The sequence below is a fragment of the Chiloscyllium plagiosum genome, chromosome 3 (assembly GCF_004010195.1).
Source record: "Chiloscyllium plagiosum isolate BGI_BamShark_2017 chromosome 3, ASM401019v2, whole genome shotgun sequence".
Taxonomy (NCBI): domain Eukaryota; kingdom Metazoa; phylum Chordata; class Chondrichthyes; order Orectolobiformes; family Hemiscylliidae; genus Chiloscyllium; species Chiloscyllium plagiosum.
The window spans coordinates 125018231-125032341 of record NC_057712.1 but is presented as its reverse complement, the minus strand read 5'-3'; the positions used below and the strand labels follow the sequence as shown (position 1 = coordinate 125032341).

At 42.9% G+C, this 14111-nt stretch overlaps 1 protein-coding gene across 1 annotated transcript in view; it reads right to left on the bottom strand.

The window, feature by feature from the left end:
* Window positions 1-14111, bottom strand: part of gnmt (glycine N-methyltransferase) — a 54756-nt gene that overhangs the window by 39955 nt on the left and 690 nt on the right. The window lies entirely within an intron of this gene.

Below are 14111 nucleotides of genomic sequence, written 5' to 3'. Positions count from 1 at the left end.
TTAGCCTGCTTGGCACACCTTCCTCATTCCTGAAGAAGGGCTTTTGCCCGAAACGTCGATTCTCCTGCTCCTTGGATGCTGCCTGACCTGCTGCGCTTTTCCAGCAACACATTTTTCAGCTCTGATCTCCAGCATCTGCAGTCCTCACTTTCTCCTAAAGGGGAGTGGCACACTAAGTTCCTTTGAAAGAGGATTTTCAGCAGGAGGCAGAACTGAAAGGAATCTTCCCTGATTGCATCATCTTTCATGCCTCCACGCCAAGATGTCAAGATGACAAAAACAGTTGTAATATAATGACTGTTATTACACACTGTACCAGTTTTGTTGAGTTACAGTCAGTCCTCACCAGTACAGTTAACTTTGGCATCTGCCTACGTGATCATCCCAGTTCCAAAATGTAAAAGATTACGTGTGTTTAATTCAGGGCAATTTGAATGCTGTTCCTGATGGATGTTGGCTTGTAACATGGTGGCTCAGTGGTTAGCACTGCTGCCTCACAGCACCAGGGTCCCAGGTTCAATTCCAGCCTCGGGAGACTGTTTGTGTGGAGTTTGCACATTCTCCCAGTGTCTGCGTGGGTTTCCTCCCACAGTCCAAAAATGTGCAGGTCAGAGGAATTGGCCGTGCTAAATTGTCCATAGTGTTAGGTGCATTAGTCAGAGGGAAATGGGTCTGGGTGGGTTGCTCTTCGGAGGGTCGGTTGGGCCGAAGGGCCTGTTTCCACACCGCAGGGAAACTAAACTAAACTAACACAAGCTACCCAGTGATACCCATCCACTGTCACACACGCGCCAAAGACCATGAAACAAAATTTCACCATCTGCCACGGTGGGATTCAAACGCCTGTCCTCAGATCATTAACTTGGGATTCTGGTTTACTCGAACACTGACTCTGTCACTACACCACCAACTGCAGAAAGCATTCTTATCAGTATGGAGCGCCTAAATTAACAGAATACAGCAGACAATTAGGCCATTTGGCCCATCATAGCTCTGCCACCAGTTATGACCCCTGCAGGGGCTGATCATGTTTTTATTACTTATTAATTTGTGGGATGTGGGCATCAGTGGCTGGGCCAGCATTTATTGCCCAGCCCTAGTTGCCCTTAAGAAGGTGATGGTGAGCTGCCCTCTTGAACTGCTGCAGTCCATCTGCTGTAGGTTGACCCACAATGCCATTAGGGAGGGCGTTCCAGGCTTTTGACCCAGCGACAGTGAAGGAACAGAGACACATTTCTCAGTCAAGATGATGAGTGGCTTGGAGGGGAACCTGAAGGTGGTGGTGTTCCCATGTATCTGCTGTCCTTGTCTTTCTAGATTGAAGTGGGCATAGGTTTTGAAGGTGCTCTCTGAGGATCTTTGGTGAATTGCTGCAGTGTATCGTATAGATAGTACACACTGCTGCTACTGAGTGTCAGTGGATGCTTGTGGATGTAGTGCCAATTAAGCAAGATGCTTTGTCCTGGATGTTGTCAAACGTCTTGAGTGTTGTTGGAGCTGCACTCATCCAGGCAAGTGGGCAGTATTTCATCCTGACTTGTGCCTTCAAGATGGTGGACAGGCTTGGGGAGTCAGAAGGTGAGTTAACTCACTGCAGTATTCTTTGCCTCTGACCCACTCTTGTAGCCACTGTGTTTATGTGGTGAGTCAAGTTGAGATTTTGGTCAATTATAACTCCCATGCTGATAGTGGGGAATTCGGTGATGGTAACACCATTGAATGTCAAGGGGCAGTAGTTGGATTGTCTCTTATTGGTGATGATCATAGCCTGACATTTGTGTGGCATAAATGTTACTTGTCACTTATCAGCCTGGATATTGTCCAGGACTTGTTGCATTTGACATGGACAGCTTCAGTATCTGAGGATACTATTGAAAAAGAAACTCAAATTTCTGCTTAATAGGTGAAAGTATGACAAAAAGTTTAAGACATTTACTGTCACAAATGTAAAAACTCAATGATGTAATAATATATTTGTATGCAACTTATACTTTAACTCACAGAATGGAATGCCCCATTTTATTTATAGCACAATCAATGTAAAATACTTTAAAGCTCTGGGTCACACAGTCCTTTAAGTAATCATTCAGTTTTCAGATATCAGTCCAAAATGACTCTTAGCTTCCAAGAATTTACTAGATGAATCTTCCAGATTAATTTTATCTCTTCACACATTAAGTCTTACCAATGAATGCACAAGCCCCCAACTACAGTCAAATATGATGAGGCTAAGTATCTTGCTTCATACGGCTTTTCTACATCTACTAGGAGAAAGTGAGGACTGCAGATGCTGGAGATTAGAGTCAAGAGTGTGGTGCTGGAAAAGCACAGCAGGTCAGGCAGCGTCCAAAGAGCAAGAGAATCAATGTTATGGCTTATGCCCGAAACATCGATTCTCCTGCTCCTCGAATGTTGCCTGACCTGCTGTGCTTTTCCAGCACCACACCCTCGACTTTTCTTTACTTCTACTGCACTTTGGCATCCTGACTGAATTAGAGTTTTTAGTGACATCTTCCAATCCTTAATCTCTCAAAGCACACTTCTATGGTAACATGCATCACATGGCCCATGTATCCACAGAGATGGTGGTCAGCTCACCTCGAGAGGCCTATTACCAAAGTTACAGACAATTTAAAGCACAACTGTTTACAGCCCAACATCCTGAAAGCTTTTCAGACACTTAATTCTGTTCACGTTAGCACACAGCTGACTGCAATTGCCTTCAAGTGTAAACACCTTGAACCTCCTTACCAGCCAAAAAACATCTAGGCCTTCCTTCATCACCAAGATGCTTGACAGGTACACTTCAGCAGAGGTTACATGATCCCCAGATTTTACCCTAAATTTGAAAATTGTCCTCCCAAAACAATTCCAGGCGGAAGAAACATAGGTTGGATGAAAAAGCAAGTTTAGCAGGGCTGAACGGAACATATTTTGATGCAAGGAGTTTGAGGAATAAGACAGATGAGCTGGACAAAAACTGGCATTTGGGAGTATAATATCATAGCTACGACCATCTGAAAGATGGGCACGATTGGCAGGTCAATATTTATGGTTACAGATTAATCAGATGACCCAGAGAGAAGGATAGAAGAGGAGGGAAGGGCAACAGTACTGATCATGGAATCAATAATAGCAGTGAGGAGAGATGATATCGGGAAGGATTGTTAAATGAGGTCATGTGGGTGGAAATAAAAAAAACACAAAACAGAAAAGCTTGGGTGTATCCCATACACCTCTAAAGAGTCAACATATCTGCCTACTAACTCCAAGAACTTTCTCCTGAGTTTAATAACACAGAAGCGTCCAACTACATCTAGTTGCCAAACAGCTTTCTTCAGCATAGATCTCAGCTCTGCCTTTATCCGTCTTAGTGTCTAACTAACTGAAACCATAGAACTGCTCTTAAATATAAGTAATATTTTGCCACAGTCACATGTGCCAACAGTGGGATTCAAATGTAACCTTGGTACTGGCTGTCCCTGATGTTTATAATGTGTACCAAATGCTGGCTTTGACAGCACCATTAGTGCATTCAAAAGAGAAGCAATTGCAATTAGTTTTGACACCTTTCCAACCTATTGACTGAAGCACAATACACATTCACTCTGCATAAAGCAATTCTCATCAAGACCCAGTATCAATATACCTCCATTTGGCAAATATTATAGAGTCATTGAGTCATAGAGATGCACAGCATGGAAATAGACCCTTCATCCATGCCGACCAGATATCCCAACCCAATCGAGTCTCACCTGCCAGCATCTGGCCCATATCCCTCCAAACTCTTCCTATTCATATACTCTTTCAGATGCCTTTTAAATGTTGCAATTGTACCAGCCTCCACCACTTCCTCGGGCAGCTCATTCCATATATGTACCATCCTCTGTGTGAAAACGTTGCCCCTTAGCACCCTTTTATATATTTCCCCTTCACCCTAAACTTATGCCGTCAAGTTCTAAACTCCTCCACCCCAAGGAAAAGACTTTGTCTGTTTATCCTATCCATGTCCCTCATGATGTTATAGACCTCTACAAGGTCACCCCTCAGCCTCCGACGCTCCAGGGAAAACAGCCCCAGCCTCTTCAGCCTCTCCCTATCGCTCAAATCCTCCAACCATGGCAACATCCTTGTAAATCTTTTCTGGACCCTTTCAAGTTTCACAACATCTTTCCGATAGGAAGGAGACCAGAATTCCACATAATATTTCAACAGTGGCCTAACCAATGTCCTGTACAGCCGCAACATGACCTCCCAACTCCTGTACTCAATACTCTGACCAATCTACTCAATATTCTGAGAAATTCAAGCCTCTGTTGAAACCCTTCATGAACTTTCAAAATCTTGTCCATGGGATTTGGGCATCACTGTCAAAGCAAGTGGTTATAGTCCATCCTGAGCTGTCCTCAAAAAACTGGTGGTCAGTTAGCTGCAGACCTGTTGTGGTCCCTGGGACATAGGTACACGCAGAGTGCTGCTAACGAGGGAACCTTAGGATTCTGACCTGATGACAGTGGAAAAAACAATACTAAAGTTCCAAGCAAGGACAATGTGTGACTTGGTGGGGCATTTCCTGCTAATAGTGTTCCCTTGCCCTTGTCCTTTGAGATGGCGTGGTCATAGGTTGAAGAACCTTGGCAACTTACTATATCTTAATAGGACTTGCCCTTAATGGGGTGTCTAAAGGAGAGAAATATTCTGTAGAACACATGGCCGAGTGCAAAATATTGGGAAGTAATGTAAGCTTGCTACGTTGTCTCAATTTCACAGAACAATGTCTGGTTGTCCATTAAGATTTGCACACCATGGAGATTCACTGAGGAATGCCATAAATTTTTAGAACCCTTTAATAAGAAGACCATCTTCTCTGCATTGATTACCAAGAATTTTTGGCATAAAGTACTGGAAATGCAGCTCCACTATTGCCACAGCAGTCTCCAACATGAAAAGGTTGCACCCAAATTTAAATGACTAATGAACCCAGGTTAAAAGTAAACACTCATCATGGAGATATTGATGCTAAGTTTGAAGATGTCACAAAGATAGGTAGAGGGTCAGGTCGTGTGGAGGAAACAGGGAGGCTGCTGGAAGGCTAGGACAGGCTAGGAGTATGCTCAAATAAGTGGCAAGTGGAATACAGTGTTGGGAAGTGTAAGTTATACATTTTGGTAGGATGAATAGAGGCATAGACTATTTTCCAAGCGGGGAAAGGCTTTGGAAATCTGAAGCACAAAGGGAATCAGGATTGTCTTAGGATTAACATGCAGTTAGGAAGGCAAAGACAATGCCAGCACTCATTTCAAGTGGGCCAGAATACAAGAGCAGACACTGCATTAAAATTACTGTGAGCAATTTTAGCCCCCGTATCTAAGGAAGGTTGCGCTGGTATTGGAGAGTGTCCAGAGGAGTTTTACAAGAATGGGGAATAAAGGGCTTTTCATGTGAGGAGTGGTTGAGGACTCTGGGTCTGTACCCAACAGAGTTTAGAATGATGAGGGAATATCTGACAGAAACTTAAAGAACACTCAGAGGCCTAGAGACATAGAGAAGATGTTTCCATCAGTAGAAGAGACTAGGACCTGAGGATACAGCTTTAAAATGAAGGGACCACCCTTTGGAACTGAGCTGTGGAGGAATGTCTTCAACCAGAGGGTGATGAAACTGTGGAACTCATCTCTGCAGATGACTGTGGAGGCCAAGTCACTGAGTGTACTTAAAACAACGATAGATTCTTGATTGGCAAGGGGATCGAGGGTTACAGGAAAAGGCAGGACAATGGGGTTTAGAAATCAATAAGCAATGATTGAATGGCAGAGAAGGCTCAATGGATAAATGGTCTAATTTTGCTCCTTATCTTAAGGTCTTGTGGTTTTACAATTTCTGTACTTAACAAGAAAACAGCTAATGATTGTGAACAGATTGCTTTAACCAATGGCAAAAATATACATAAGTGATAAGTAATAGCTCCCTACAACTTAAACTCTACTCTTTTTTAATTAAAACCCTGTACACGTGCAAATACGCAGACAAATACAGACTAGATACAAATATTACAGGTGAAGAAGGAACTGTACTGTCATTCAGTACAGTTCTGGCACCAGTCTGGATTACAGGAAACAATAAGTTATTTTCCTTCAGTTCCAATCAACTCCTCGAGGAGTAAATGAGGTTGTAGACACCGTGATTTTAAACCTTTCATTCACTGCTTGAGAATTTGACCTTTCAATGTCACTGAACATGGTTTTACCCGAGAGAGAGTGCAGCTAGCTATTCGGGATTTAGTGCACACAAAACAGAGAGGGAAGGACAGCTTTTCTTCTTCACAGCTGAATGTTTCAACTGCAATGTCCAAACGCAAAGCTGCGGTCACTCACCCAAGAACCAATCAAGATGCTGTTACATTGCTGAGTACTTCTGAAAACACAACTGGTCCTGCTCAAAAAACCAATCCAAAGGCTGTCATTGGCAAAGCTGCACTGAACACATACAAACACATACACACACAACCCACCCTCCACAGGAGCAGAGGTATATAGCATCCTCTCCACTGCTTGATTATGACATTACTGAAATTCAACACACAATGAGTTCTAGTAACATTTACTTTTAAAATGGAACTATTCCTTCCACAGTCCCTTGGTTTAAAATAGTATCTTTTCAAGTTGATAATCCAAAGACAATAGTCTTTAAATGATTCAATTCACAGAATCCCTACAGTTTGGAAACAGGCCATTTAGCCCATCAAATCCATGCTGATCCTCTGAAGAGAATCCCATGCAGGCTCACCATACTACCCTATTCCTGTCACTGTCACCCCGCATTTCCCATGGCTAATCCACCTAACTTACATATCTGAGAACACTATGGGCAATTTAGCATGGCCAATCCACCTAACCCGCACATCTTTGGACCGTGTGAGAAAACCCATGCAGACACAGGGAGAATGTGCAAACTTCACCCAAGGCTGGAATTAAACTGAGGTCCCTGGTGCTGTGAGGCAGCAATGCTAACCACTGAGCCACTGTGTCACCCTTTTAACCAGAGTCAATGGTGTTTCATTGGCAAGTGGCAACATTTAATCTGTCAAGGCGAGATGTGTGACTGGGCAGTGGTTATAATTACAAACAGTGACAGTGAGTGGAGAATCTAGCACATTTGTATCAAGAACATTAACTCTGTTTCTATCTCCACAGCTGCTGCCAAATCTCCTAAGCTTCTCCAGCATTTTCAGTTTTCATTCTAGAACCCCACCAGCATCTGGACTATTATTCTGCATTTATTTTCCCTTCTTTCTGGATTTAACATGACACACTGGAAGGCAAGAGGGAGAACTCCCTGAAAGTGTCTGGGACAGTGCCCACATTCTGTAGAAGTGAAAGCACTAAAATGGAATCATGTCCAAATTGGTCCAGTGGAACGATAATGCTGGGAAAAGAACACCATAAAACCAGCTAGTGAATCAAACCAGGCTCCAAACGGTCCCACTACTTCAGCAGGTAGATAAAATTCCATTCCACATAGACATTCTGCTCTTTTTGGAAATTCTTGGGTTAAACAAAAGTGTCTTTTGATTTTGAGATTGAGGCGTTTTATGATTCCGTATTTCTTTCTAACAACATTGAAAATAGGAGCTGGAGTTGGCCATTCAGCTCTTTGATTTTGGATAATCAGAACTGAAAAGCAATGGACTTGATTGTAACACCCAAATGAACGGCCGTTTGGCACAATCACTGGATAATGTGGACTGAGCGAAACCAATTCCATTGCGACGAGATGATTTTAGGGATTGCCTTCCACATTGCTATTGATCCCTTTTGCTTTTTAGAAGTCGCCAGCAATCCATTTCCTCAGATCTGGCTTTCTGTTAAGCTGTGAACCAATAGGGATGCCCAAATTGTCTACAAATGTCTCCTATGTGCAGCCATTCGGATGAGCCTTCATGGGTCCCAGTTTGTTTTATTCACAAATCAAAAGCTTCAAACGCAAAAGCTAGGTCACATGAGCTGGACAGACTGAGTTTTTGTTACGCCGTTTCCCACCCCCACCCCCCCCACCCCACCACCATCAGCAACCCTGAACTTATGCCTGTGTGTATGCAGACAGTCAATGAGATAGCTAAGTCATATTATATTTGTGCAGATACTAGAAAGCATGAAATGCATTTGTTGCTGACCTGCAAAATGGAGAGAGAGACAGAGAGGTGCAGAAAGGAGGACGCGAGAGGAAAACCTACTGTTTTTAATGATTATTTGCAAGTCAAATACAACAGGGATACAGGATGGTAATCCGCCGTGGGGCTTCATGAGAGGAGACAAAACAGGACAAAAAAGTATCAGAAAGCTGTAACTAAAACATTTGGTGTGTTTCAAAGCTGTCTGCCAACGTCTGGAAAGGGAAAAGACAACAAAAATGACAAGAGAAACCTGTATTTACATAATGCCTTTTCGACAATAAAATGTTCCAAAGCGTTTCACAGGCATGTTTTTAACCCAGATTTGACACTGACCCACACAGGTTATATCAGGTCAAGTTGGCAAAAGTTTCATCAAAAGAAGGTTAGTTTTAATGAGTAGCTTAAAGGGAGGAACGAAGTATAGATGTTTAGGAGACAAACTGCAGAGACTGGAGACAATCTCCTTTGAAGGCATCTTCACCTCTCCTGGAATGATTAAACTCAGGAATACTCAGGAGGTCAAAGTTAGAAGATCATTGGTGCAGAGGAGATTATGAAGGTAGGGAGGGAGGGTCAAAGCCATGAATGAATGAGAAAACAAAGAATGAGAATTTTGAAATCACTGCACTCCTTGACTTATCATAGTGGGCCTGTCATGGATATACAGTTGTGTTTTCTTTTAACCACTCATTATCCATGACTATAACTCTCAGATAGCCAACCTGCAGGTATAGAAGAATCCTGAAACTTTTGGAAACTTCCAGCTGCAGAAAATGAAAACAGCTAAAAAAATCCCAGGGAACCAAGGATGGTGGCCATTTGGTTCATTGGGCCAGTATGGATTGCTTTTGTAAAAAGGTTCCAATTAGTTCCACTCCTGAATTATCTTTCCAAGTAATACACAATTCCCTTTCAGATACTTCTGTTGAATTTATCATGTGAACAAGTCCATCATTCACATTCCAATCAGTGAACCTTTCAGACAAGCATGTTCTACTGAAACAATGAGAGCCAGCCTGAATGTGATGTTCCCAATTTTCTACAGCATGATGGCTTCGTAAAATTCACCTCAATGTGACAATCTGCTGAGCGACTTTGGGCTAAAAAAAAATTACATTTTAAATAAGGCTTATTTTAATTACTCTACTCTGCATTTTTTACGGCACCTTTTACTACCTCAGGACATCCCAAAGGTATTCACTGTTTCAAAACTAGAAATGTGCCAGTAAATTTGTGCACAGCAAGCTGCCACAAACAGCCATGGGATAAAAGATCCAATAATCTGTTTCAGTAACATCAGTTGAATGAAAAATACTGCTCAAGACACTAGCTTCTTCTCAGAATACTGCTGGGACTATTATTTACCTAACTGACAGCTACCTCCAACAGTGCGGCACTCCCTCAGTACCACAATGGAGCAACAGCTTAAGGCTCTTTGCTTAAGATACTGAAGTGGAATTTGAAAGTCTATCCTTTTGATTCAGAAGAGGGAATAGGCTGTTTATAATCCAAGAGTGCCACTTGGATTATAAACAACCCATATTCCTTGTCTAGAGAACCTGGCATGCTGCTGTTTTGTTGCAGGCCGGTATTGAGGCTTGGTCCGAAGATCTGCAGGCTAGGTGGATTGGCCATACTAAATTGCCCACAGTGACTAGGGATGTGCAGGCTAGGTGGATTAGCCTTGGGAAATGCAAGGTAACAGGGATAGGGTCGGTTTGAGTGGGATGTTTTTCCATGTGGACCCAATAGGCCAAATGAACTGCTTCCACACAGGAGCGATTCTGGGATCTATAAGCCCTCTTCGTGCAGACAAGCCTTGGGGTTACATTCAGCAACTCCTTGTGGTGGCTCATGATTTTGAAGCCTAGCACTTATTTCAAGCATAATTTTCAACAGAGATTATACGTGGGACATGGAGCCATGTTGTAATTTAGTCAAGATATCATCGAATGGGTGGAACAGGCTCAAGAGGTCAAATGACCTCCTCTGATCCAATGTTCTGACAATCAACCTTCAGCAGAAACAGTTAGAACCACAACAATGAGAACTTACACATTTATGTAGCACCGATAAGGCAATAAAGCATCTCAAGGTGCGTCACAGGAGTATCACCAAACAAAATATCACACGGAACCTCAGAAGGAGAGATTGTAAAAGTGGGAGGTTGTAAGGAAGTGCCACAAAAGAGGAAAGTGCATGTCAAAGTCTTAAGGACAGTTTAGGCTATTTAGGGCTGAGATGTGGAGGAATTTCCTCAGCCAGAGACTGCTGAGTCTGTGGAATTCTCTGCCGCAGAAGGAGGTTGAGGCCAAAACACTGAATGTTCTCAATACAGAGTTAGGTATAGTTCTTATTGCCAAAGGGATCAAACAGAGAGAAACAGGAACAGGGTATGGAGTTGGATGATCAGCCATGATCATACTGAATGGTGGACCAGGCTTGAAGGGCCAAATGTCCTCCTCCTGCTTCTATTTTCTATGTTTCTAAAGAACAGCGAGTCCTGAATGTGTTTCAGAGCTTTAAGCCTGAGCAACTAAAAGTGCAGTCACGAGTGGTGGAGAGATTAAAATCAGGGTTGCTCAGGAGGCCTGAATTAGAGGAATGAAGTCAACTGGGAGTGGTCAGATTGCCAGGGAAAGGGGATCCCACCATAGTCCTGGAGGCTAGAGTGTCCACTTTGGAGATAGGTGAACTCTTCCAAGCTGTTTGATGCAATAAGGTCTGCAAGGTGATACAACTCAAGCTGAAGAGTGGTAATGTTTAGATTTAACTGCACAGAGTACACAGAAACCCATAGACCATCCAAGGAGCCAATAAAGTTTGGTAATGCGATCAAATTCAAGATAGAGCTTATGAGGGAACTAAATTATTTGGTGGGTGGTGATGGGGGTAGTTGTCAAAGCAGGAAACAGTAGGTTGTGTGCAATTTTTAAACTCTGGTTTCAGATCATGTGCAAGAGCAGGGTTATGGTAATACTGTAACTAGTTGACCTTAGCTGGATTATTATTGCCAAGTTTAGCCATCATACTCCTGGTTTAATTTTGTTTTTTTTTATTCTTGTTAAACATGTGCAAAACCCCGGAGGGAGCATGGCAGCAACACAATAGAAAAATAGCCGTGATGAGCAACTTAGGACATCTGGAGGCACCAGAGATGCTGGAATTGTTCACTTATGAGCAGAGGAAACTAAGCAGAGATTTAATAGAGGCATTCAGAATGTTAAGGAGTCTTTGTAGAGAAGATAGGCCAAAACTGCTTCCATAGGGGAAGGATCGTAAAATCACACAGCATAGAAACAGACCCTTCGGTCCAACTTGTCCACACCAATCAGGTATCCTAAACTGAACTAGTCCCATTTGCCTGTGTTTGGCCCATATCCCTCTAAATCCTTCCTATTCATGTACCTGTCCAAACATCTTTTAAATGTTCTAATTATACCCAGCTCTACCATGTCCTCTGGCAGCTCATTCCATACATGCACCATCCTCTGTGTGAAAAAGTTGCCCCTCAGGTCCCTTTTAAATCTTTCCCTTCTCACCTTAAACCTATGCCCTCTAGTTTTGGATTCCCCTCCCCTCAGAAAAAGACCTTGGCTATTCACCCTATTCATGCTCCTCATGATTTTATAAACCTCTATAAGGTCACCCCTCAGCCTCCGACGCTCCGGTGAAAAAGTCCCAGCCTAACCAGCCTCTCCTTCTAACGCAAACCCTCCAGTCCCAGCAACATCATTGTAAAAATTTTCCTTCCCTTTTCTAGCTTAACTTACCCCTTAGTCATAAGCACTTGACATTATTTCAATGGTCACTTTTGACTTATTAATATATCTGCCAGGGACATTTACCTTTTGCAGTTTCTATCTTTTTAAACACACTGAAATGTAATAAACAAACAAAGAACAAAGAAAATTTACAGCCCATGAACAGGCCCTTCGGTCCTCCAAGCCTGAGCCGATCCAAATCCACTGTCTAAACCTATCGCCCAATTCCTAAGTATCTGTATCTCTCTGCTCCCCACCTGCTCATGCATTTGTCCAGATGCATCTTAAATGAATCTACCGTGCCTGCCTCTACCACTTCTGCTGGCAACGCATTCCAAACACCCACCACCCTCTGTGTAAAGTACTAGCCGCATGTATCCCCCTTAAACTTTCCACCTGTCACCTTGAAAATGTGACATCACGTTATTGAATCCTTCATGGGAAAAAGCTTTTCTCTATCCACTCTGTCTATATTCTCTGACAGTCACTTATGCTTTCTGCTACTCCACCAATCTTCGTGTCATCTGCAAACTTGCTGATCATACCAACAGTGCTCTCTCCCAGATCATTTATGTATATTACAAACAACAGTGGCCCCAATACTGACCCCTGTGGAACACCACTGGTCACCTTTCTCCATTTTGTAAAATTCTCTTCAACTACTACTCTCTGTCTCCTGTTGTTCAACCAGTTCTTTATCCACCTAGCTAGAACACCCTGCACACCATTTGAAGAATTATGCCTCAATAATTTTATAAAACCATTTTCGAATATCTTTCAGCTTGGAAGAAGTTGCAGTGGATTCAGACATTAACTCTGCATTCTCCCTCCACAGACGTTTCCGAATCTAGAATAAAGAACAAAGAAAATTTACAGCCCAGGAACAGGTCCTTCAGCCCTCCAAGCCTGAGCCGATCCAAATCCACTGTCTGAACCTGTTCCCAAGCATTTGTATCCCTCTGCTCCCCACCTAGTCATGCATCTGTCCATACGTATCTTAAATTAATCTAATGTTCTGCACTTGAGTGCACACCGAGTCTGCGTTAGAGCTGCTTAATGATTCTGCATTTGAACTAGCCCATAAAAAGCCGTGTTGCTCAGCACAATACGAGAGAGAGTAAGCACAGTTCTCAATGATTCAGAGTTATTTGTATATAAAAAACCATTGCATTCTACGAAGCACACATGAATGGATCCGAACATTCCAAGTCTATGAAACTGAACTGACTTACATTATCTGTGAACTTTCCTGCAGGCAATCACTCCTTTGAACAGGTTCCTGCTATTGGTAGTTTGGACCAATTATCACAAAGAGCATTATAAAATTACTAGCTTCTCACTCAGTGATGACACTGTTTTAAGATCACTCAGCAAATGTAAGGCACAGGAGGAGACACTTTGACTCATCACGCCAGTGACAGCGTTTTGAAAAGCTCAGAACAGTTCCTCAACAAGGTGCTCTCTTCTTCCAAAACACACACACACACACACACACACACAGTTATTGTGATGCTGACCACTTAACCACTACTAATTGTTGTAAAAAGACATCTGGTTCATTAATGTCCATCAAGAAAGGAAATCTGGTATCCTTACACGGTCTGGCCTATATGTGACTCCAAACCCACAGCAATTGGCCTCTGAGCAATTAGAGATGGGCAATGCTGGCTGAGCCAGCGTTGTCCACATAACCATGAAATTTTTTTTTGTATGTCTCCTTATTTCCCTGGAATGTGCTCAGATGCAATGCAGACTGAATTCGAAGGAAATCTGGCAACAAATACCTACAGGATAAAAATCTTAAACAGCAACTTTATCCCGGGCTAGTTGAGTGTAGGTCCCGGTTGGTTATCGCCACCAACCAAGGCATCTGTTCCAGGCTGCCAGCGTTTGGACAGGGAGGAATGGACACACAGATTAAAAAGGGGGTAACCGTCATGCATCCATCTGTATCTGTTTGAACACAATACGACTCCTTTAAAATAAACCAGTTAGATCCATCCCGTTAGTGTGCAGGCTGTTTCCCATTCCTCAGAGGGGTTTGGCCAAACCAGGTTCCATATGGTGAACAGAGAGAAAGTGAGGGCTGCAGATGCTGGAGATCAGAGCTGAAAATGTGTTGCTGGAAAAGCGCAGCAGGTCAGGCAGCATCCAAGGAACAGGAGAATCGACGT